Genomic DNA, 26,949 nt, shown 5'->3' with positions numbered 1-26,949 from the left:
TGATTGCTTTCCCTGCTGCAACCCCTCCCACCCCTTGGCACATAATTGTGGTAGTCATACTTAGGCTTGGACTGCATGACAGAGTTAGGTAGACGTAAAGCAGTGGCTACACTAAAATGTAGATCCAACTGATGTCACTCGCCCACTACACCGAATTAATAACTCCACCTCCGCAAGAGGCGTAGCGCTTAGGGCAAAATAGTTCGGTCAACACAGTGTCAGTGTAGACGCTGTGTTGCTTATGTCGACTGTTGCTACCTTTCAGAGGCCGTCCCATGATGCCCCATGCTGTCCAGATGAGGAAACGTACCGCCAACACAAAGAACGTAGTGCCGACATGCAAATGTGATTTAATTACTTCAGTGGCTGTATATGGACGTAATTCATGTTGACTTAATTTGTCGTATAGACTTGCCCAAAGCATTGTAATGGGTTGCTGTCACCTCTAAGGTAGCAATTTCTTCAGTGGTTTTAGGCCCAGATTCAGCCAGGCGATTGAATAACTTTCAGCATGTGAGTAATTGCATTGAAGTTAATGGGACTCCTTGTGTGCTTCTGGTCAGAGAGATGCTTAAATATATATTGTGGTCCCTTTTCAACTGTAGTAGCTACTCCAAGTTTGGGGCCCGGTGGGTGTTTTTATTGGGAGCAGAAATTGGGGATGGATATTTTCGATGCAGTTTTGTTTGATTACAAAGAATATACAAAGTCCTGTTTGTCTGAATGCAGAGGGAATGAAAAACCAGGAAAGAGCCTCTTTTGCTCATAGCATCAAGAACAGTTTTTTTCAGCCTGCACCCCATACCCAATATACTTCTCCCCAGATTCAGGGTCACCCACACACTTGCAGCTGCTCAATAATTCTCTCTCTTACTCAGTCTGTTCTCCGTTTCTGTGGCTTCTCTCCCCACCCCACTTGGTTACAATGCCCGGTTGAACCTGCCTCCCACATGGGCAGATTATATTAGGCTTTGTCTTAGGTGTGGCCCATTAACTGTCTCTCCTTCAGTTGATTTAAAGCAGACTTGAAGAAGAGCTCTGTGAAGCTTGAAACCTTGTTCCTTCCACCAATGGAAGTTGGTCTCATAAAAGATATCACCTCACCTACCTTAGAATTGTAGTACTGGAAGGGACCTCGAGAGCTCATCTAGTTCAGACCCCTACACTCGTGGCAGGAATGAGTATAATTTAGAACATCCTTGACAAGTGTTAGTCTAACCTGATCTTAAAAATCTCCAATGATGGAGATTGCATAGTCTCCCTAGGCAATTTATTTCAGTGCTTAGCCACCCCGACAGGAAGTTTTTCCTAATGTCCAACCTAAACTGCCCTTGCTGCAATTTAAGCCCCTTGCTTCTTGTCCTATCCTCTGAGGTTAAGGAGAACAATTTTTCTCCCTCCTCCTTCTAACAATCTTTTATGTACTTGAAAATTGTTACCATGTCCCCTCTGTCTTCTGTTCCCTTCAAACTAAACAAACTCAGTTTTTTCAGTCTTCCCTCATAGGTCATGTTTTCTAGACCTTTAATCATATTTGTTGCTCTTCCCTGGACTTTCTCCAGTTTGTCCACCTCTTTCCTGAAATGTGGCACCTAGAACTGGACAAAATACTCTCTGGGAATGGTTTTCCAACTAGTTATGCATCCCCCTTATAGTTGTATTTCCCAGTTTGTTTATGAAAAGGTCATGTGAGACAGTGTCAAAAGCCTGCTAAAGTCAAGATATACCACATCTAACGCTTCCCCCATCCACAAGGCTTCTTACCTTGTCAAAGAAAGCTATTAGGTTGGTTTGACACAATTTGTTCTTGACAAATCCATGCTGACTGTTACTTACCTTGTTATCTTTTAGATGTTTGCAAATTGATTGCTTAATTACTTGCTCCATTATCTTTCTGGGCACTGAAGTTAAGCTTAACTGGTCTGTAATTCCCCAGGTTGTCCTTATTTCCCTTTTTATAGATTGGCACTCTATTTGCCCTTTTCCAGTCCTCCAGAATCTCTCCTGTCTTCCATGACTTTTCAAAGATAATCGCTAATGGCTCAGATATCTCCTCAGTCAGCTCCTTGAGTATTCTATATGGTGTAGTTCATCAGGCTCTGGTGACTTGAAGACATCTAACTTGTCTAAGTAATTTTTAACTTGTTCTTTCCCTATTTTAGCCTCTGATCCTACCTCATATTCACTGGCATTCACTATGTTAGACGTCCAATCGCTACTAACCTATTTGGTGAAAACTGAAACAAAAAAGTCATTTAGCACTTCTGCCGTTTCTACATGTTCTGTTGTTGGTTTTTTGCCTCTCATTCAGAAACAGGTCTATCCTGTCCTTGGTCTTCCTCTTGCTTCTAATGTGTTTGTAGAATATTTTCTTGTTACCCTTTATGTCTCTATCTAGCTAGTTCAATCTGATTTTGTGCCTTGGCCTTTCTAATTTCGTCCCTACATTTTTGTGGTGTTGGTTTATATTTATCCTTTGTCATTTGACTCGTTTCTACTTTTTGTAGGACTCTCTTTGAGTTTCAGATTATTGAAGATCTCCTGGTTAAAACAGGGTGGTCTACTTGCCATACTTCCTATCTTTCCTACGCGGTGGGATACTTTGCTCTTGTGTCCTTAATAATGTGTCTTGGAAAAACTGCCAAATCTCTTGAACTGTTTTTACCTTTTGACTGGCTTCCCATAGGATTTTACCTTCAACTTCCTGAGTTTGCTGAAGTCTGCCTTCTTGAAATCTATTGTCTTTATTTTGCTGTTCTCCCTCCTACCATTCCTTAGAATCATGAACTCTACCATTTCATGATCGCTTTCACCCAAGCTGCCTTCCGCTTTCAAATTCTCAACCAGTTTCTCCCTATTTGTCAAAATCAAATCTAGACCAGCCTCTCCCGACAGCTTTTTCCACCTTCTGACATAAAAAATGGTCTCCAATACATTTCAGGAACCTACTGGATAATCTGTGCCCTCCTGTGTTATTTTCCCAACAGATGGGTAGTTGAAGTCCCCTATCACCACCAAGTCCTGTGCTTTGGATGATTTTGTTAGTTGTTTACAAAAAGCCGCATCCACCTCTTCTTCCTGACTAGGTGATCCGTAGTAGATCCCTACCATGACATCACCCTTGTTTTTACCCCTTTTATCCTTACCCAGAGACTTTCAGCAAGTCTGTCTCCTGTTTCCATCTCAACCTCAGTCCAAGTGTGTACATTTTTTAATACATAAGGCAACATCTCCTCCCTTTTTTCCCTGCCGGTCCTTCTTGAGCAAGCTATACCCTTCTATACCAATATTCCAGTCATGCATATTATCCCACCAAGTCTTTATGATGCCAACTATGTCATAGTGGTGTTTATTAACTAGCATTTAAAGTTCTTCTTGCTTATTCCCCATACTCCTTGCATTAATATACAGACATCTGAGATTTTGATTTCCACCCTATGCTCTCTCTTGTCTCTCCCTTATGCTTATTATAAGGTCCATGCTTTCCCCAGATTCTGACCCTTCTCCCAGGTTTCCAAGTTTTTGACTTACCTGTGGGCTTTGGTCACCTACCCCTGTCGAACCTAGTTTAAAGCCCTCGTCACTAGGTTAGCCAGTCTGTATCCAAATATGCTCTTCCCCTTCCTTGCTAGGTGGACCCCATCTCTGCTTAGTAGTCCTCCTTCTTCCTGGAACAGCATCCCATGGTCAAGGAAGGCGAAGCCCTCCTGGTGACACCATCCTTTCAACCAGGCATTTATCTCCAGGATGTATCTGTCCCTGCCGGGGCCCCTATCCTTGACCAGAAAGCTGGAAGAGAACACCACCTGCACCCCCAAACCTTCACCCTTGTTCCCAGAGCCCTGTAATCACTTCTGATTTGCTCAGGGTCATACCTTGCAGGATCATTAATGCCCACATGGATGAGTAGCATGGGGTAGTAATCAGAGGGCCGGATGATCCTTGACAGTCTCTCCGTAACATCTCAGATATGGGTCCCTGGCAGGCAGCATTCCTCCTGGGATTCCATGTCAGGCTGGCAGATGGGTGCCTCCATCCCCCTTCAAAAGAGAGTCACCAACCACCACTACCCTACGTTTGTCTCTCTTAAATGGGACATTTATTCACACATCAGTTCAAAGAGTTTTTAACTCAACCCATAACAAGATTTCACCCACCTCATAACGATACCTTGCTGAACTGGAACTTTAATCAGTAGTCCTGAAAGCAGTTCACACAAGCGGGTAAATATTATTATTTTATAGAGGAACCATTGAGGGCACAGGGTGGCTAAGGGATTTGCCCCAAGTCACACAGATAATCAGGGCTAGAGCTGGAAATCAAACCCAATCTAATGATTCCTCATCCAGTGCCTTACCCTCTTGATCACACTTCCCAACTCCCTTAAATTATGCCAGCCTACACTCGTGCTGATGCACATCTCCATTTCTGACTGCCACCTCCTATATGACATGACATATAGTTCTCCGTAAGAATAATCATATTTCTAGTCCATAGCATTCAAGCTTACATTTTACTCCTTCAAATGAACCCAGTGTGGAAGGACATTCAGAATATTTCTCTTTCCAGGCATAGAGACGTGCACTTGCCTAATCATATTATTAAAGCATAGTCAAATTCCCAACCTGAGGGTATCTATTTATAAATAAAAGAACATTTTCTAGCCTCCAGTGGTGTAAATTAATGTAAATGCTATTGTTATGCTTATGCCTTACAGTGATGACTACAGGAAATTCAGAATGTTCTCTTTGTGCGTGTGAGAGAGATGGTTCTAATCATGCCAATGACAGAATTAGATTCCTAGCCTTGCATAATCTGTCTTTGAAAAGTGTCCTCCAGAGATTCTTAAGAGCACTGTTACTTCCTGCTGAAAGGCCACTGTCCTTAACACGTGGTTCAGGAGTTCTGTATGGATCTAAGGTTGCCAAATCAGAGTTGATGAGCAAGTATTTTGAGGGGCTCTGATCTCACCATGGGAATTGGGAGCTGCCAGGATCTAATTTGCAGGACAAGTCCAAATGATTTGGTCGTGTCCATTAAAAATGAAATTAAAATATTAGTCCCATGATAAAACTGTTAGGGCAAAGGTCCAAAGTCCAGTCTGTATGTCAGGTGACTCAGAAGGGAGGTGCAAAAGCAGCTGCAGGCTCAACTTCACATTCCTTTTTCCTGAAATGACTGGTTGCCAGACTTTTCCCTGATGGTTGGGCTAATGTAGACAGCTGTCAGTGGCCCCAGGTGGCTGTTACTTCTGCCAGGGATTGTTGGGTTACAGGATTATGTTAACTCAAAGGCTTTCTCTCCTTTTCTATGCTAGAAACCAAAGTAACTCACCAGTGAGTGTGTCTTACAAGTCCATCGCTGTTCTGGTCTGCAGAGGACGTGTGTTGTTACAACCCCCAAGTCTGGCTTTCTAATGCAAGCTGCAGTAGCTCATGCTTTTAGCTTTGTAGGTTCCCTGCTCAATCCCTGGTCTGTAGGCCAAGACATCTGCCATTACACCAGGATTCGGGAGTGGAGGTTCATAGGTGCGCTACTTCTTTCTTGGGAGTTTGTGCACGTGTGCATCTGCATCCTCGCAGCGATTGGCCTTCAGAAGAATCCACTGCAGTGGACTTTCTCTAGATTGAGTCGATCTGAGAGAAAAACATGGCCTCCTATTATAAGCAGCTGGGCGATATCGTCTCTATTCCAGCTTCTTCCTCTGACTGAATGGTGACTATTCTGTGTATGAAGTGGTATCTGCGGATGCCTTTGGAACAAGTAGCTTTACTTACCTATCTCTAAAATAAAACATCCTTTTATCAGCTTTTTGTATTGTAGAAAAGAGCAGCGGAAGGGGCAGGGAAAGAGGGGTCTCCAAATGTAAGCTGGCCCTTTAAGAGGTTTGTTGCAGGTGTAGCCTGCCTTTCCAGGTGAAAAGAGGAGGAGGGAGAGGGTGGGGGCAACTCCCATGATGGGACCATGTGACTCAGAACGTGGCCTGCTGGGAGATAAAAAGGCACGGAGAAAGTTTATTTGTAGTTCTGAAACAGGAGAGTGTAGTTTACAGAAGCTAGTGAGAAACGGTGGAGTTCAGGGAGGGAGACTACTAGAAAGAGGGCAGGTGATGTTCTCCAGAACTACTGGATGAAAGATCTGGGAGAGGAGGGCCTTGCAGGGAACAGGAGCGCGCTAGGTGAGAAGTCCTTGCTGGGAGTTCCACAAAGGACTGTGATCCTGGAAGCAGAGTTAGCAGGAAGCGGAAGCTGGGCTGGAAAGGCTTTTGAATCAAGAGCTATATGGATGATGAAAGTACTAAGCAAGCCAGGGAAAAGAGGCCTGGAAGGCTTTAAGTGTTCGGTTTTTGCTAATAAACCACACGCAGAAGGGCAGCAGTGAAAACACCAGTTGGTGGTGATTGGTTTGATGTGAGATAGAAGGTGAACTGAGGCAGCAGATAAGCTCTGGTGCTGGAGTCCAGTTCATTGCTAGTGTAACTCTACTGAAGGCAAAGGAGCTAAACCAGGGATGAGTTGAGCCACAGATTATGGAAGCAGTCAACCTGCATGTAATCTGTAGTCTTTGAAAAGCCAGTGGAGATTGAAATGGCGAGACACATCAAGATAATGACTTCCATGCTCCAAATCCCTCAAATGCAGACCAATAACTTAATAAAACTGATCTGTCTCACTGACATCTGTTGCTTTTCCAGAAATTCTTTTGGATTTGACCTAAACATACAACTGATGGTAATTCACAAATATTCTTCTGACGCGGTCAGCTTGAATGCTTTGGAATTGTGTTAGCAGGGGTCTTGGTAGGATCTCTCTTTAGAACAACCTTTGCTTCCTTGTTGGTGGGGGTGCTCTAGATTTGTGATACCTAGCAACCACAACCACCATTTATTGGGTTGTGTTAGGCAACATGTCAGATCCTCAGAAATGCAGAGCAGTAGTTTTGTGTTTAGCAGCTGAAGTAACACAAAAATAAGACCCAATATATTGAATATTTCATTGTTTGTATGCAAATTTCGTGATTTTCGAATGCTTTGATTGGCAGTACTGCAGAGGTCTATCTGAACGAAATTTACTGCAGCCTCACATCGATAAGGGGATGTGAGACATGGTAGCACCAACCATTTTTGGGAGGCAATTCTATGTGCTAGTGCCATGGTCTCAATCAGCAACTAAAGAAATGTTGTAATTCATGCCTGGAAGCATCAGATCCTGTAGTCAGAAACCTGAGAAAATGTTTGGAGAAAGGCAAATCTATTTGCTGTCATATAAGGTTACGTGAAAGAGCAGGTGACAGGTAAAGAGAGGAACTGTGCTCGGAAAAGATAGCAACAAGGAACTGGGAGAGCCAGACGACCATACATAACTTAGTGCAGAAGCATGGGACGCTCCACTTTGCATTGCAGCCTTATTGGAGGAAAATCTGCAAGGGTTGGCAAACCGTCACTCACTTTAAACTTTGTTTTGCAGCTCCTCCTTGAAGAGAACTTGTCATCCAGAGAGGAAGTGGAAATGCTACTCCTAGATCAGGTAGGACTGCTCTGATGCAGAAGGGGCGGGGGGAATTGTGGGACACTTATTCCATTATAAACTCCCAGAGTTCAAATCCTTGGAAGCGAGTGAAACTTGATGTTCCTGATATAAAATAAGTGTGCTTTGCATCAGGGAGGAACAACCCTTTGCTTTAGATTGATGATGAAAGCTCGTTATATTTTAGATAGAAATGAGTTGTGGGGCTTTGTCGATATGTGATTGGTTTGTGCATGATGATTCCGATATGTTTGTGCTTCACTGGGCTTTTGTGAACATGGCCTTCATTGGAGGAAGGCTGAATGGTGCCTCAGGGCCAGATTCAGCTTTATTACATCACTGTAAACCTGGAGTAACACAACTTGAGAGCAGTTCATTTGGGTTGTTCTAGATTTACACAGAGGCAGGAAAGATTTGGCCTTGCATCTCGATAGTTCGTGTTGATAAGAATACCATACCTCCAGTGCCACCTTTTACTTTTGTTTATCTCTGTGTTTCACCTTAACAAAGATTTATTTTGCCATCTTCAAGATTAGTGATTAAACTTGGGCTGGTGTAGTACTTACCAGTGTATCGCTGTGTCTGGTTGTGCTAACAGAAAGAATACAGGTTGACAAGCAAAACCACAAGAGCAGAGTGGTTTTTGTGTTTGTGTGGCTGTCTAAAATACATGCATTTTATTCATGTTACGGGTTAAATAAATGGGACAGCTTTTGACTTGGAGGAGACACAAAGTATCAGCTAAAAAAGCCACTTCTTAAGTGGAAAGTAGGGAGCTTTCAGGAAACTTCCCCAAAGGTACCTAAAGAAGAGAGCAGCACTGAAAGAACCTTTATATAAATCCATGGATGATTTAGTTGGGGATTGGTCCTGCTTCGAGCAGGGGCTTGGACTAGATGACCTCCTGAGGTCCCTTCCAACCCTGATATTCTGTGATTCAATGAAATCCAGTTCATAAATTGAGTTCAAGCTTGGTTATTGGTATTGTGAGTGAACTATTACATTTGATCTAACATTAGCATGGAATTGCTCTTGAATCTCTGTGTGTGTGTGTGTGTGTGTGTGTGTTTGTGTGTCAGAGATTCCAAATGATAATCTTCATATTGGTTCTTAGAAGTTTGGTTGTACTGAGATATTACAGTCAGGGGAAGCCTAATTACCTGCTGGGTCAGCAAGCTGGGGGTGGTTCTCTGAAAATGCGCAGCATGCAAAATAATTAACATATTTATCTCATCATTTGAGCCATTCATTGCAAGGTATTTCCTATTCAGCAGCCCCTGATATTTGCTCATTTGTACTTCTCTGGAAAACTTGTATGTGAGGATTGCATGTAGCATCAGAAACGTTAATTAAGCCTCACAACACCCCTGTGCGTTAGGTGCTACATACAGTGTTATACCTACTTTAGGGCCTGAAGCAACTCCCATTGAAGTTTTTCTATTGACTTCAGTCAGAGTTAGGTTGGGCCCACATAGGATTAGAAATTTGAGTCACAGAGAGGTGGTTTTGCCCAAGGGCTCACAATGAGTCAGTGGCAGAGTTGAGAACGGACTTGAACCCAGGAGCCCTGATCGAGAGATGATGTGAGGCTTATTTAATGTTAGTAGAAAGTTCTTATATGAAAGGTGCTTTAAAAATGCAAAAGCAGCCGCTATTGGTTATATCAATCTCTGTAAATGCTGTAAATTCTTGGTGCTCTTTTCCCTTAGCAAAAAATAGGAGAGAAAAAGTAATGCATAAAAAACCACCACCACCACCACCAATCTGCATTTCAGTCATGATTAGAGGTTTGCCTGGAACCAAACATTTGGTCTCAGGTTGCAGTGGGGGAGGTTTAGGTTGGATATTAGGAAAAACTTTTTCACTAGGAGGGTGATGAACCACTGGAATGCATTCCCTAGGGAGGTGGTGGAATCTCCTTCCTTAGAAGTTTTTAAGGTGAGGCTTGACAAAGCCCTGGCTGGGATGATTTAGTTGGGGATTGGTCCTGCTTTGAGCAGGGGGTTGGCCTAGATGACCTCCCGAGGTCCCTTCCAACCCTGATATTCTATGATTCGCAAACTTCCAGGAAGTTGGAATCCAGATCCAAATGGTGTGGCTTAACCCCTATCTCTAGCCTTTTATCAACCAGATTCTCAAGTGTCCAGCATCCACAATTGGGAACAGATTTTTCACCTAAATGAGGCCCAGATTTCCAAAAGCAATAAGCACTTAAGTCCCACGGTTATACTTATAGCCAGATTTTCAGCACCCAAAATACTGAGATCTCTCTTGAAAATCTAGCCATATGACCTCATTCCTGCTGAAGTGAATAGGGAAATTCCAACTTCACTGACTTCAGTGAAGCAGGATCAAGTCCTTATTGAGGCTTCTCCACAGGAGTTTAAAAAAAAAACCTGGTTGGACATGCATATACATTTCTGTATGTTAAGATGAGGCTCCTGTGTGAGCACAAATATTTCTTGCATAAAATATTCACCATTCTCTGTATTAAATATTTCAGAACAATCATACATTTCTATCAGTCACTTTAATTGACACAAGCTCCTTCAGGTCTTTTTTTTTTGTTTTTAATAATTAAATCTTTCCGTCTTCATAAAGGGCAAAGGGGGAAAAAACAAGACAAAACATGTGATTCTGTTTTGCAATGTTCAGTCCTTTGGCAATTGCTTCTCCTTGGAGTTTCTCTTTGCCTTATGGCCCAGAGTGAAAATTCCAATCACTACTTCCCAGAAGCTGACAGTTCTCGCAAAACTTTTATCCTCCGGCAGTCCCTTTCCGAATGGTAATTCACACTTTTTGAACCAATAAGACAAGAACGCTCTTACTTAAGCATTAAACTTAGATCTTCGCACAGGACACAATGTTCTGTGACAAGAATAATTAGCAGTAACCTTTAGAGTCACATGGATCCCGCACAACATGCAAGAAATTGGTATCCGCATGATTCGTATAGTGCTGGAGGTTCTGTAAAGCTTTAATAAGGCTGTCATACTGCGATTGGATCTAGTAGCATAGGCCCCTGGGCCTCTGGGGAGGCCCGGAGACTTCAATGGGGTCTCTGCTAGTGGATCTAATTGCAGGATCAGAGGCTTGGTGTGTAATTTATTAGTCGAGATGAGGGCAAGTAAATTTCTGATCCAGGCTACAAATCGATTGCTTATTTGCCTGCTTTTTGTGGCAAGGTCTGTATTTGTGTTGCGTATTTGTTTTGTGCGTTTGTACAGCACCGAGCACCACAGGACCTTCCGCAATACAAGTGATAAATAATGAATGTGAAGGAATGGAAGATACCTGGTCCCAGTGAACAGGAGTTTCCACTCAGTTCAGCTTTCCCCCTCCATTTGGACCGATGCTCAGGGGAAAGACTACTTAGCGATGGCTTTAATACTTGTGAGATATTAAGGTTCTATACATGGGCCAATTGGTCCAGGTTGAGATTCAAGCAGGGGAGTTATTTTTCTGCTCATGTTAATCTATTTTGCTTTCTTATTATGAACATCTTCCCTGGAGGAAAATACTTTGCCACCTTTAATTGTGTTTATCTTTTCATCACCTGAAATAGCTTCAACCAAAGCCCAAGGTTTGCAGAACTTATTTTTCACTCCAGATCAGAACCATCATTCTTTCCTTGTTGGTTTCATAATGTATGTAACCAAGAATCCTGTTCTCAATAAACTTGAATTAATGAACCTAAAGTTTGGGTTCAGAATCAGACCAGAACTTTTTAGCTAGACCCCATCTCTTTGTCAACGGAGAGGTCCTAAAGTGACTTTGGAGGTCTGTGAGATGTTAAAAGAAGGTTCTGCTTTGTGAGGAGCAATAATTATTGCTCCCCATACATGTCAGGAGTGCCTTATCTGAATGGAACATTTTGATTTTTTTCGTTCAAAATTACTTTTTTCCGAACTTTACTTTGTGATTAAAAAATAAAATATAATATAAAATAAATTCTAAATCAAAATGGAACATGACAGTTGAATTTAAATAGAATCTTTTAATTGGGAATTCATTTTTTTTCAACCATTTCATTTCATGGGAAGTTTTGAACTTTCGACTGGGAACAAAAACAAATATTAAAATGTCAGAATTTTGCATGAAGCAGAAACTCTACATTTCAAGCAGCTCTGTTTAGAACCTTGTGTTTATTACTCAAACAACTTTTCAATTTCTGGCTTATTTTTCAGAAGCATTTGGTACCTCGTTACTTAAACTCCAAATGAAGTTAATTTAAATCAACACATTTCAGTCTATACCTCATGCAAAGGGCCCAGTCTTGAACTCTTTACTCAGGCAAAAACCTCAGTCGAGTCAATGGAAGCAAAAATTTCAGGACTTTACTCTTGTACTGCTCCCATCACAGTGGTATCTGAATGCACCAGGGATGAATTCCTGGCCCGGCTGCAGCCAATGATTTTGCCAATCACTTCATCTTGGATGAAATCCTGGGCTCACTGAAGTACCAGACTGGTTCTTGTTGAGAAATACACTTACTATCCTTATGTTGATTCCTATGTCACCAATATCCCCCTCCACCCCTGCCCCCCCCCCAAAAAAAAACAACCCCAAAAACCCATCATCCAGAAAAATAAACACACACACGCACACACATCAGCTTTGGGAGGCTGGGAAACCAACATATTCTTTGCTGGATCCAAAGTGCTTCTCTTTCCTTATCAGGCCTGTAATGATAGTGCAATGATGACAACTTAATGATAGCAGCCCCGATGACGCCATTCAGAGCCAAGTAGGTGAAGATTACACATTTATTTTGAAAAATAATCATGCAGTTAATTATAGCACTTGACTTTTGTCCTTCCCTTGCCTGGGTTCTTGGGGAGGTTGGTTCACTCAGCTCGTAAAATACTGTGCCAGTTAGTCTAAAGGTCAAAAGACTCTTGTATTGATTTGTAATTGCTGGTAATATTGAGTACAATAATTGCAGCATCATTTTAGGTTATTTAACTCATTGCTTTAGCTTTCCTATTAGCATTGTAAATTCTATTCTCTTGTGTACCTACAAGTGCCTCCTTCCTGTTCTTTTGGTAGGGAAAGCCATAAGCCAAGAGCCAAGACTCAAACCCTTCTCAAGCTATTCAGATTTAGATCCAAACTTTCTCAGAAATTTGAGGCTCAGATTCATCACTATGAAGTGGTCTCTGCCTGTGTTGTGTGGATTGGGAAATGTTCCCCCACTCCTAGCCCAGTACAGTATCAAGTGCAGTCTTCTAAACTACCTCCATTTTGGTGTCTTGGCGGAATTTGAATCCAGGACTTGAGTGCTAAAATCCAAACCAAGCCTTTGAACCTAACGAGGTTCTTTTTCACTGCTGCTAATTAGAGAACCACATTAGAGCTGGGTCTCAAAATGCTGGAAAGTTCAGGGGTGTTTGAAGCTGATATTTTTGTTCATGCCCATCTGTGTTTCTCCAGTAGCCTTTTTCTATCCATCTATGTATCTTATGGTTTTGTACTGCCAAACATCACGGTAGTATCTGAGCTCCTTTGACATAAAATCGATTGGCAATAGTGTGGTCCCTAATGAACTTCACCAGTCTTCGGTTCTGGAGTTACAGAAAGCTCTGCTTGGGGAAATATTTTGTAATACTGTTAAGGTGCGCCCCAGTATGAGTTGCACATTGGCCCTTATGCTATCTTGCCTGCCACAATGTATACGATGGCAGCCCTTTTTAGACAGGAGGTGTTTATTAAAGGAAAGCGTTACGACTGCAGACACGCTTCTACCCACCTTGAGTTCTAGCATTCTCTCTGTTGTTTACCAGGCCCCACCTCCTCTTTGGAGCTATCTCTAAAACCACACAGAGAGATCTAGTGGCTGAATAGCATACTCCTAGTAAGTCTACATTATACTGCTCTGTACAAGCAGGGTAGCTGAGGAGTTCTTCACATGGGCTCTAACTTTCTCCTCTCCTCAGCCAAGTCTATCATGCAGTTGTAAAGGGAGAATTTTTCCCTTTCTCTGCGTATGTATTCACTTTTTTTTCCCTCCTGTGAATGATTGTCTTTACAAAATGCTTCAAAAGGATTCTTTCCGTTCCAGTGTTCTCAGTTCTTATTTTGCACTCATCTACAGTAATCCAGCCTACAGAGAATGAAAGCTAAGTTGAATGAATGCAAAATCTTTTTTTTTAAAAATGTGCAATAAGAAATTACTTTTCATGCAAACAAGTCTCTTTGCTACACAGATGAGCTAATCACAAAGCAAGCGTGGTGTTCTAGTCTGTGAATGCAACATGACCATCATGAAATGAATGACGTTTCTTAGAAATGAGATACACTTACGATTGCTCTATTGTCATGGTATATACCATTACATGGTTTTGTCTCATACATACTACCTGTACATTTTTTATCTAGCGTTCTTTGTTACAAGTGGGAGGAGAGGGAAGAATGACAAGGCCAAAACAGCTGAGGATTTAAGCGGCCCTCAAAAATAAAACTAAAAGGAATCCTAGACTATCAAGGTTGGAAGAGACCTCAGGAGATCATCTAGTCCAACCCCCTGCTCAAAGCAGGCCCAATCCCCAATTTTTTTTTGCCCCAGATCCCTAAATGGCCCCCTCAAGGATTGAACTCACAACCCGGGGTTTAGCAGGCCAATGCTCAAACCACTGAGCTATCCCTCCCCCAAATCAAATCTCCAAGTAACAAATAAAGCTACGTTCATGGAATTTTCATTCTATAGGAGATTTTTAAGTTTATTTGCATTCCAAATAGGAATGAAAAACTAAAATTTTGTAACTTCCTGCAAAATGAAAAATTCCGGGAGGGGGGAAGCTCACTTTGAGGCCATTAAATCATTTCATTTCAGTAACTTAGAATCATTTGGTTTTTACTTTTTGTTTACATTATAATATAAATATAATGTAATAAATTCAATATTTTAATATATCTACATGAAATATTTTAACATTACCAAAATGAAACGTTTTAACTTTTCCTGTTGAAAATATTGTTGAAATCGACCTGTGAAATGCTTCGGGTTTGACAAAACTGCACTATTCAATGGAAAACTGTTACATCCATTTTTTTCAACCAGATCTAGAAATGAACACCCCTCAGACAAGGCTGGTCTTGAGCAGTCCTTTCTGGGCTCCATGCAGTTGCACCCTTCCTAAGGAAATGGACTACAATGATCAGATTCATCTGTGTTGTTGCATTATGCCCATTCAGCTCCTTGCAGCAAGTAAATCCCACTCGCCTAACATAGCAAGCTAGCCTCCATTGTGAAATGCGTCACACTATATATTCCTTTGTGCCTCGTGAGTGAAATGTTTAATTTCCTCTCTGGCCACTGGTTTGTCTGTGGCTTAACATTTGGGGATAGAAATCTGTCCAGATAGTTGTAGTGCACGCATCTGTGTCTCTCCACTCTTACCTCTTAACTAGTCAGCCCCACGGTAAAAAAATCTAGTTTTTAATCCATCTTCTCATTTGTCCTTCATTCTTCCCTCTTTTTGCATTGCTGACTATGGAGATGGTGGCGTAAGAGTTGAGTCTTGCAACAGGAGGGTGGTTGTGAGCACATAGAAAACCAGTTAGCAATTGAGAAAAGGGCTGTTGTGTAGCTCAGTGCCTCTAGTGCTTCCATGATCCTAAATTCTCCTGGCACAACCCTCAGGGACCTGTATATGTTAAAGCACTCAGAAGGCAGGTTGGTCGGAGAAAAAGCTTATTTATTAGCTGCATGAGCATTCAGCTCAAACCAGAACTGCTCAAGTCTTGGGAAACATCTGTGTGGAGGTACTGGTATTGTTGTGTAAGTATATGGGATATTACTACACAGGCCAAGAAGGACACGTTCTCTACTGGTAGGCGGAGCTCTGGAGTGGAAGGCATAACAGGGGGCTGCAGTGAACAGGTTCCAATTTCCGTAATGTTAGGGTTAAAAATAACATTTTAAATACAGGCTCTCCTTCATACATTAAGAACACAATATCTAGTTACCAATAGGCATGCTCAAAGGCCTAACACTTCCATCCTCTAAGGATAAATAATGTAAATAGTATGGAAGTAATTATGCTATCATGGTGCAATCACCACTGTTTCAATTTAACCCTCGTGTAAGCAGTTTCAGCATGACTGGTTTCAGTAAATCTGCACATGTTTACTCAAGAGCTGGATATTAAAGATATCATATTCTCTTAAAATAGGGTGACCAGATGTCCTGTTTTTATAGGGGCGGTCCCGTTTTTTGGGACTTGATCTTAAATAGGTGCCTATTACTCCCCACCCCATGTCCTGTTTTTTCACAGTTGCTATCTGGTCACCCTATCTTAAAATTGTTTTAGGTTGTAAGTGACTTGAGGAGGGGCCTTTGTATTTCTTTGCTCCGTGCAGTGGTTGAAACACGGTTGAAGCCATCGGAGATCAACTAATAATAGGAAATGATCATTCTGGCATTATATTAAATGCAACTGGGAAACCAATGAAAACTTGGCTTCTACATATTGAGATCTGTTTCCTTTGGAAGAGAATTAGCCAATGCAAGAGGCTGTTATGGCTGAGTTAGCACTTCTGCAAAATGCCTTTTGTGTCTCAGCAGTTGAGTCCTTTGAGTAAGAGTTTAGTTAACATATAAACAGAGGAGCAGAGGAATTACCATACGTCATCAGAGAAGAGATCCATCTCGTCTCGGGTAACCAAAAAGCAAGTGTGAAAAATTGGGACAGGAGTGGGGGGTAATAGGCACCTATACAGTATAAGAAAAAGCCCTGAATATCGGGACTGTCCCTATAAAATCAGGACGTCTGGTCACCCTAATCTAGTCAAATAGTCTCTGACAGTGGCCAGTACTTCAAGCAAAAGGTGCATGAATCCACATTAAACAATGAATGAATAATCTGCATGGGGCGGGCGGGGGGGAGGAAGAGTTCTTAAACCTCATTGGTTACTGGTTGATTTAATGCCTTGAAGTATCATGGTTTATATTTCCGATGCATCTTTATCATGTCTATGGATGTTCACTTTAACCGTATACATGTCTATTTATTTACTTTTAATTCTATTAAGATTTTTGTCCTAAATAATAGCTTATAGTTCATTACAAAATATAATTTGCATATCAAATTATATTACCCACTTTATTCTGTTGCATGTACATCTGTTTAATTTTTCAGTGCAAGTATTGTACCTCATTAAAAAAAAATATTGACCTACTATGGAAGGCTTTGGGTATCAAAATACCTCAGATACTATATTTCCCAGCACTAATTAAAACAGTGGTCCACTGCAGTAATAAACATCTTATACCAAATGTGATGGGACAATTTATAAATGCCTTTATTCTATTAAGTGTTTGTCTTCATAAATGTGATCCATAGGAACAATAATGTTTTACGACTTTACAATAGCTAGTTTTCTACCACTTTAGAAGTTAGCCTGTTAATAGCGGATGCACTGCCATTACTATTTAATGGTGTTGTTAAATATTTATATTAGGATAATAGTAGTTGAGATCGGGGCCCATTGTCCTTAGCATTATAGAAACGCATAAGGAGACAAAGTTTTACACTTACACACACACACAGAATAAGGTCCCTGGTTAGGAAAGCAGTTAAGCACAAGCTTAAGTTTGTCCCTATTCAGGAAAGTGCTTAAATATGTGTTTAACTTCTGCTGAAGTCACTGGGACTTAAACACGTTGTTAGGGTAGTAGAGCATGCACTTAAATGCTTTCCTGAATTGCATATTGTTGAATCTTGCAAATATTTATGCCTATGAGTCATCCCATTGAGTTCAGATGTGTAAGTGTTTGCAGGATTGTGGCATGAGACATTAAAATGTATGTTCCTAACTAATGTTTCAGTGACAAAACCTTTGTTGAACGACAAAGTCCTGCTTTATTGTAGGAATATTCTCAATGTGGCTTGGGATACTGGTAGTGTAGATTGCTAAGTTTCAGAGTAACAGCCGTGTTAGTCTGTATTCACAAAAAGAAAAGGAGGACTTGTGGCACCTTAGAGACTAACCAATTTATTTGAGCATAAGCTTTCGTGAGCTACAGCTCACTTCATCGGATGCATACTGTGGAAAATACAGAAGATGTTTGTTTTTATACACACAAATCATGAAAAAATGGGCGTTTATCACTACAAAAGGTTTTCTCTCCCCCCCCCCCCCACCCCACTCTCCTGCTGGTAATAGCTTATGTAAAGTGATCACTCTCCTTGCAATGTGTATGATAATCAAGGTGGGCCATTTCCAGCACAAATCCAGGTTTTCTCCCCCCTTCCACACACACACCCCACACACCCCCCCAAAACAAACCCACTCTCCTGTTGGTAATAGCTTATCTAAAGTGATCACTCTCCTAACAATGTGTAAGATAATCAAGGTGGGCCCATTTCCAGCACAAATCCAGGGTTTAACAAGAATGTGTGAGGAAGGGGAGGGCGGGGGGGTGTTAGGAAAACAAGGGGAAATAGCAAAAAGAAAAGGAGGACTTGTAGCACCTTAGAGACTAACCAATTTATTTGAGCATGAGCTTTTGTGAGCTACAGCTCAGCTTTTTCTTTTTGCGAATACAGACTAACACGGCTGTTACTCTGAAAAGGGGAAATAGGTTACCTTGCATAATGACTTGACTCAGATAGTGTGGCTGATGTGATTAGGCCCTACGATGGTGTCCCCTGAATAGATACGTGAATAACGTAGCTGAAGTCAATGTATCTTCACTGCGGTAAGTCTACTGCTGACGCTGCCCCGTCAACTCCGCCTGCACCTTTCACTCCAGTGGAGTACAAGAGTCGACGGGAGAGCACTCGGCAGTCGATTTATCGCGTCTTCACTAGATGCGATAAATCGACCCCTGCTGGATCGATCACTTCAGAGGTAAGTGTAGACATGCCCTTAGTACAGATAATAGCACAGAGGTGAATCTGAGTCACAAAGGTCCTGGGAGCCCTGGAGGATTTATCTCAGAATAGATTTTGCCGTGTACGTTTATCTATATGGCCCTGCCAATGGAGCTTAACCCAGACTAGAAGTTGGGCTTCTGAAGATGCGTGGGCGCTTTGTGTTTTAGTTTAAGCATTGCTGTGGAAAGCAGAGTTGGAGATATTACAGGTTAGGAAAAATAAGGTGATCAAATTTCCTTGCCCAAGGTGATTTATTTGTGCCAAGCGAAAGAGCAGGAGCTAAAACGATAAGCAAAGGTGTTCGTCAAACTCATACAAATAAAACCTCACCTACATGCTAAATATCTTTCCAAGGGCTGCCCTATATACAGTCTCCCTTTCTCCAAGCTGAGCTTGCCCATAACTTCCTTACAATGTCCTATTGTTACAGTCAGTGGAAATTTCTATAATTTTGATGACAATTTTGAACTTAACAAGAGTCCAGGAGGGTCTGGATGTTTATATGGGAAACAAGAATATTCAGAGTTTTCATAGATAAGGCTATAAAAAGGTGGCATAAAAAACTTAATTATCCAGGATTTAAGCCAGTGTCTATTGGGATGAGACTTCCATGGGGGGTAGTTTATCCCACTTCTGCTTGCTGATGAGTTTCTTGCCCCTTCCTCTGAAGCAGCTGGCCGCTGTTGGAGTTGATATACCGGACTAGATGGATCTTAGGTCAGATGCAGTTTGGCAAATCTTACCTTGATTAAAGGTTCTACCAAAGGGAAAAAAAAAATCACAGTCCTCCCCCAATTCAAACAAGTAGAGAGCTGACTGAATTTTTCAATTTTTGAAATTAAAAGAGAGAGAGAATCCTGGGTATATTTCTGTTTATAATCATCTTTGATAACTGTACCATATTAGTCTCTCATAGCATCATAGCGTTTGAAGCCAGAGGGGACCATTACGGTCACATAATATGACGTCAAGCATAACACATGCCATAGATTTGATGCAGTGATTCAAGTTTCCAGCAGCTAAGGGTATATCATTTGCTTCCTCCTCGTAGCACTTAGAAAAATTGATCTCAGCGGTGCTATGACAAAGACTTCCTCCAAAAGAAACCTTTGTACAAGGAGGGGTTGTATTAATTTAGATGGAATAAATGGGCCAAAGGTGTTAACATAACCCAGTCACTGTCCAACATTAAACAGTGTTAAACAAGGTTTGGGGTTCAGCATACAGAGACCTCAACCTCAACCGTGGCAAAAGCACCACTAAAAATCACTTCAACCTTCTTTTAAAGAGAAATAAGAGAAGGAAAAACAGTTAAATGTAAAGTCTTAATAAGGCGTTCATTTTAACAGCGCGTCTTGTCCCCTTTCCCTTTAGCTGGAGAGAGATTTGAGAAGTAAAAAACCCCTCATTTGACAGTCTCTTTCATGGTATCAAAATGATGATAGCTCTCCTTTTGCAGAAGAGAGAAGTTAGTTCAGATGATCTGGCACTATTGCAGCTGCTGTTGAAGTCCAAACCTATGTTATCTCAGGTGGTGGTCAGGATTCAGTTGAGTTGGTAGGGGTGGCTGTGTCATCTGGGTCCCTCTCTTTGGCCTGGTCTGGTCAGGATGAAGAAGGTCCAGGGTCGCAGGAGATGGTGACGTCGCAGCCATGATGGTAAAGGTCACTCCAGTAGCCTCCATGTGTTCTTCCATCTTCCTCCTCTCCCTGTCCAAGTCTCTTTCTTTAAGGACTCAAAAAGGGGCGTGGCCAATGAAATAACCCATCCCCTTATTTATCCACCAATTATGCTTAATATCCAAACACCAACTTTTGGTTCATTAATTTCTGCTTCTACATTTTCTGTTGTTACCATGCGTGATTTCAGCACAGTCCATGAGTTATATCAGCAGGCCTTTTGGTTTAGACTCATTCAGTCTGTCTCCCTTTCGTACCTTTTTGTTATGCGAGGTTACTGTGACGTTATTGTTAGGGGGCTTATTCCTTCACCCGCTTACTTCCCTGGTCCTTCTCGCATGAACAGAGAGCAACGATACCCAAAGTCCAAAGGTGCAAACAATTCAATGTTTATTGGGTGAACTTCCAGCAAGCATGATTCCAGTTTCCTTCCTTAGTGTCCCCCTTCCCTGCTCTGACACCACAGAGCCTTACCTGTGTCCCTGTTCCCATTCCTGCCCTTAGCAAAACATGATTCCAATTTCCCCACTCCCATTCCCTGTTCCCATTCCCGCCCTTAGCAAAACATGATTCCAATTTCGCCACCCCATTCCCTGTTCCCATTCCCCCCTTAGCAAAACATGATTCCAATTCCCCACTCCCACTCCCTGTTCCCATTCCCCCCCCCCACACACACTTCCTGATTGACTGCAGACTATATAGTAAAACCTGAGTTCTGCTTAGCTAGACCTTAACCAATCATTTTACTGAAATTTAACTAACCAATCCTAACATATTGTAACATGATTATTTAACCAATTATATCCCACCACCTTAATTAGTTTACACCCAGCAAAATTAATTATACAGCAGACAGGAACAATCACAGAACCGGACAGAGATTATACAGATAAAGAATAGGGAAGTGGGGACTACAGTGATAGAACAAACACAGAAATGAGGATTTCACATCCCAGCTATTGATAAGTGAGTTCTTGCCAGACAGGATGCTATCAAACTAAGTTTCCTTTTACATTTTCTTGGCACTTCCCTTTCTCTGGAGGCGACAGGCATTATCAGGACAGGATTGTATTCCTAACAATAGCCCAATAGCACCTTATTTCAATGTGACTAGTGAGGATGTGACCGACCGCTTCCCAGCTTATGGCTGCCTCTGCTGCTTGCCAGGGATCTTAGCCTAAGAACAGGGCCTCAGACTGTCACAGTAAGAGAAGGCCCTTACACAGAGTCTTTCTTGTATACCTCTATTAGTAGCTAAATGATAAACATATACCTACATTCTTAAAGTATAGGCCTTTACAGGCAGGCCTGAATATCTATATCCTAACAATTATATATTACATAGTGAGCTCCCAATTAGAGTAAATTGGTAAACCCAGTTATAACAGAGGTACAAATCTGGAGGAACTTTGACTGTCTGTAATGTGTTTGTCCTCACAGTACCCCTGTGAGCTAGAGAAGTTTTGTTATCCCCATTTTATAGATAAGGTTCTAAATCACAGATTAAATCACTTGCCCAGGGTGCCACAGGCTTCCTGTGGCAAAGACCAAGTTGAATGTGGGTCGTAGCCACTTGGATATCCTCCTTCCAATTGGCTGAAGCTGCTCTCACCAGCCAAACCCACTCTACTTTTTCCCCTAGAAGAAATGGGATTTGTATCAGGATTAAAGGCACGTTTCTGCTAAGCAAATGCCCTGATAGGGGGTCAGGACACATGGCTTCCCAGAATTGATGCAGCGCTGAGGGTCATGGAAGTGTGACTGGTTCAGAGCTGAAGAAGATATAAAGAAAGATAATGTCACTGAGTTCGAGGTGGGTAGTGGGTGTACATTTAGTACTTCATAGATTCCAGGGCCAGATGGGACCACTGTGATCATCTAGTCTGACCTCCTCTATAACAGGCCATAGAATTCCCCCAAAATAATTCCTACAGCATAGTAAATTGCCCACCATGTGTCAGAGGTGCTAATGAGGGAACTGCCTTCCAATTTTAGGTGAAGTTCCTAGAAATCAGTTGTGCAATGTAAGTGCAGTGAATTTATTAAATAACACTTAGGAGGGCAATTGTTAAATGTAATTGGAATCCTATCTAGGTTCTTATGCTGGGCCCCGATCACCATAGTATCTGAATGCAGGATTCTCCATTGTTTTGCAACTCATACTGTCATTTATTGCAGTGTAAAGTGGTTGTAAAATGCTACCAAATGAGAGGGTGTTAGTCACTTTGCACAGGTGTGAATGTCTCAATAAGGGGCAGAAAAATGGTACCGGCGGACAGCAAGACAGATTGCAGTGATAGGAAAAGGAAGACAAGAAACTGGACTGGAGCTGCAACTAAGATTGCCAACCCTCCAGGACTGTCCCGGAGTCTCTGGGAATTGAAGATTTATCTTTCTTATGTTGTGATGAAACCTCCAGGAATATGTCCAACCAAAATTGGCACCCCTATCTGCCACATACTTCCTGTGTGACCTTGGACTATTCATTTTGTCTGCACTGTGTCTTAATTCCCGTCTGTAAAATGGTGATTACACGTCCCTACTTCACAGGGATGTTGTGAGGTCAAAATCGATTAAGGATTATGAGGTACTCTGGTATTATGGTAATAGGAAACATTTACAGGCAGGAGAAGAATTAAAGCAAATGAGAACAAAACTGTTCAGAGAACAGATTTCAGAGACTCTCCTGCACAGATCATGGTGGTTATGACAGACCCATCAGGCATTGCAGATTCTGTCTGTTATATGTCTTCTAGAGTGAATAACATTTTTCAGTTCACTAACAATTCTGAAAAACCAAAGAAAAAATTGTCCAGGGTCAACCAAAACATTTCACTTGATCCAAACCAAAATGTTTTAATTCAATTTCAAGAATTCTTCAGTATTTTTTTTTTAAATTGGTTTTGACGAGAAAAATCAAAACAAAAATGGTTTGACCTTTTTCAGAAATTTTTGGTTGGTTGGCTGGTTTTGTTTTGTTTTGAACATAAACAATTTGTCAAAAAAGGACATGAATTCTCCAAACATTGTGGTGGTGTCAAATTGGTATGTTTGCCAAAAGAATGTTGGCTGAAAAATTTCACCTGTCTCCACTGTCTTTATCAGTCTATCAGTATTACACTGGTGATATCATGAAAAAGAGAGAGGTGCTATTTAGAATGGTTCATGGGAGTGTAACTGGTAAAACGGAGAGCAAAAAAATAGAAAAATGAGAATAGAGGCTGAACATCATGATGATGGGCTGTGGAATGGGGAAATGGCAGTACCCCATTGCATAAGACTTCTACAATCAGACGAGACAAAGCATTAAAATATACTGTAAAGAACAGTCCTGCATTTGCACGGAGAAGATTTGGTTGATCTAATAAGTCCAGTGGGACTCTTACTCAAGTAGTCTTCAGATTTGCTCCCCAGCATATAAACTATATTGTAGGGTAACTGTTTGAAAACAGAAGTTGTAACACTGTCTGCAGCGATTCAAGATCCTGAGTACCAGTCTCATGGCAGTCCATTAGGAGCCAGGGTGCACACCCCAAATTGGTTGAGAGTTCTCTACTTAAATTTCACCAACCAATTATCAAGTGGAAACACTGTAACTGCCTTAATGTGGAGTCCCAGACAGTCCTCTTGGGTACTCCAATCTTTCTTGCCACCTTTGTGATAGAGGGTCCCTTAGACCAAGAATCACAGCAATATTCAGCCACTGTGGATGTAGAAGCCCTCTACACCAACATTCCACACAAAGATGGACTACAAGCCATCAAGAACACTATCCCCGATAATGTCACGGCTAACCTGGTGGCTGAACTTTGTGACTTTGTCCTTACCCATAACTATTTTACATTTGGGGACAATGTATACCTTCAGATCAGCGGCACTGCTATGGGTACCCGCATGGCCCCACAGTATGCCAACATTTTTATGGCTGATTTAGAACAACGCTTCCTCAGCTCTCGTCCCCTAAAGCCCCTACTTTACTTGCGCTATATTGATGACATCTTCATCATCTGGACCCATGGAAAAGAAGCCCTTGAGGAATTCCACCATGATTTCAACAATTTCCATCCCACCGTCAACCTCAGCCTGGTCCAGTCCACACATGAGATCCACTTCCTGGACACTACAGTGCTAATAAACGATGGTCACATCAACACCACTCTATACCGGAAACCTACTGACCGCTATTCCTACCTACATGCCTCCAGCTTTCACCCTGACCACACCACACGATCCATCGTCTACAGCCAAGCTCTGCGATACAACCGCATTTGTTCCAACCCCTCAGACAGAGACAAACACCTACAAGATCTCTATCAAGCATTCTTACAACTACAATACCCACCTGCGGAAGTGAAGAAACAGATTGATAGAGCCAGAAGAGTTCCCAGAAGTCACCTACTACAGGACAGGCCTAACAAAGAAAATAACAGAACGCCACTAGCCGTCACCTTCAGCCCCCAACTAAAACCCCTCCAACGCATTATTAAGGATCTACAACCTATCCTGAAGGATGACCCAACACTCTCACAAATCTTGGGAGAAAGGCCAGTCCTTGCCTACAGACAGCCCCGCAACCTGAAGCGAATACTCACCAACAACCACATACCACACAACAGAACCACTAACCCAGGAACCTATCCTTGCAACAAAGCCCGTTGCCAACTGTGCCCACATATCTATTCAGGGAACACCATCACAGGGCCTAACAACATCAGCCACACTATCAGAGGCTCGTTCACCTGCACATCCACCAATGTGATATATGCCATCATGTGCCAGCAATGCCCCTCTGCCATGTACATTGGTCAAACTGGACAGTCTCTACGTAAAAGAATAAATGGACACAAATCAGATATTAAGAATTATAACATTCATAAACCAGTCGGAGAACACTTCAATCTCTCTGGTCACGCAATCACAGACATGAGGGTCGCTATCTTAAAGCAAAAAAACTTCAAATCCAGACTCCAGCGAGAAACTGCTGAATTGGAATTCATTTGCAAATTGGATACTATTAATTTGGGCTTGAATAGAGACTGGGAGTGGCTAAGTCATTATGCAAGGTAGCCTATCTCCCCTTGTTTTTTTCCTACAAACCCCCCCCCCCCCCCAAGACGTTCTGGTTAAACTTGGATTATTGCTGTGCACATTGTAAGATGAGCTATTGCCAGCAGGAGAGTGAGTTTGTGTGTGTGGTTTTTGGAGGGGTGTGTGTGTGTGGGGGGGGGGGGAGGGTGGTGAGAAAACCTGGATTAGTGCTGGAAATGACCCACCTTGATTATCATGCGCATTATAAAGAGAGGTTTCAAAGAGGGATGGGCTATTACCAGCAGGAGAGTGAGTTTGTATGTGTGTCTGTGTGTGGGGGGGGGTGGGGGGGGAAGGGTGAGAAAACCTGGATTTGTGCTGGAAATGGCCTTCCTTGATGATCACTTTAGATAAGCTGTTAGCAGCAGGACAGTGGGGTGGGAGGAAGTTTTGTTTCATGGTCTCTGTGTGTATATAATGTCTTCTGCAGTTTCCACGATATGCTATGCATCCGATGAAGTGAGCTGTAGCTCACGAAAGCTCATGCTCAAATAAACTGGTTAGTCTCTAAGGTGCCACAAGTACTCCTTTTCTTTTTTCTTTTTAGCAATATTCAGGTTACTCCCGGTCCCAAAGAACCGGTCACTTTCCCAAGGTCAGTTGCACCTTAGATCTCCTACCAAAGACAGTGCTTGTCTCCAATCCTAAAACAAACTATGTAAATATATTTATTAAATAGGAAAATTAAATTAGAGAGTTATTTACAAGGTTAAAGAAAGGAAACATTAATACACATATGAGTTACAATCTTAAGTGTCAAAAGGTAAGACAAGCTTCTATAATCAGCAAGCTGAATATGTCCATTAGTGCTAACCCAGGCTAAACACTGGGGATCTTTAGCTTCTGCCGAGAAACACCTTGCCTCCCAGAGTCCAAGCAGCAAGTGATAGTCAGTTCCTTCTTGTCAGAGGTTTTATTATCTTCTTCCCACACGCTTTTGGCTGCAAAGCTCATCTGATAGCAGGAGTCCTTTGCGTGACTCATCTTCACAGAGAGGGGGCAGAACATCAACAGAAGTCTTTTGTCCTCTTGTTGACGGTACATACGGAACTTTCAGTTGCCATGTCCCACAATAATCTGGTAATGATGGACCTCTCCTTTTGGAAAGGGTGTCACACCGTTTTGTTGAAAATCAGCCCTTCACACTAGTTAATGTCTCTCTCCTGTCTGGTGACTTACACACAGAGGCTAACAATGCTACTGCTCAAATATTAGCTGACGCCGGGGGATACAGATATTGTGAGTGAGATTAATTCATGCAGCAACTCACAAGCATTCAGTAAAGTCTTGTTTTATTCTAACACCTATTTTAACTATACTAACACACAGGTGAGCCAGACTGGTTCCAGCTCTGTATTTGCCAGTTTTCAGTTGAGACAAGGGGACCTTTGCATGAGCAGGCACCTGGTCTGCCAGCATCACAGAAGTATTATTAGATGTAGCTATTGAAGTCCTCCTGGCATGTAGAGGCAATAGCAGTGTTGATAAGTACTCTCTGTGGCTTTGATTAAGCATGCCTCTGTGTCTCTTCAAGGTCTAATGCATCCAAGGGGTAGAATAATGATGGAGTTAAAATGGTATAGAAAAGTGACACTGAATCTCTGCAACTGTCCAGGGAGGTCACTCATGGCACAAGTGAAAGGGTCGGGTTGAAAATGAGAAACAAACAAACAAAAAGCACAGATTAAAGTAAGAACTGTTTAGACAGACTTAATGCTGAGAATGGAGGAAGAAAGGGGGTGGGAATAGACTGAAATGCCTGGTCACTGCAGGATT

The 26,949-nt window shown here is 41.9% G+C and overlaps 1 protein-coding gene across 2 annotated transcripts in view; it reads left to right on the top strand.

Moving 5' to 3' along the window:
• LRRTM4 (leucine rich repeat transmembrane neuronal 4) overlaps nt 1-26,949 on the top strand; it is a 977,774-nt gene that overhangs the window by 365,573 nt on the left and 585,252 nt on the right. The window contains exon 3 of one of the 2 annotated variants that reach the window (XM_074940079.1): nt 7,467-7,526. The exons of the other annotated variant lie outside the window; for it this stretch is intronic. The gene's annotated coding sequence lies outside the window, so the exon portion shown is untranslated. The remainder of the gene's footprint in view (nt 1-7,466; nt 7,527-26,949) is intronic. 2 annotated transcript variants of the gene reach the window in all.

This window comes from Natator depressus, chromosome 26 (assembly GCF_965152275.1).
Source record: "Natator depressus isolate rNatDep1 chromosome 26, rNatDep2.hap1, whole genome shotgun sequence".
Lineage (NCBI taxonomy): Eukaryota > Metazoa > Chordata > Testudines > Cheloniidae > Natator > Natator depressus.
This window is presented reverse-complemented; position numbering and strand designations above follow the sequence as displayed.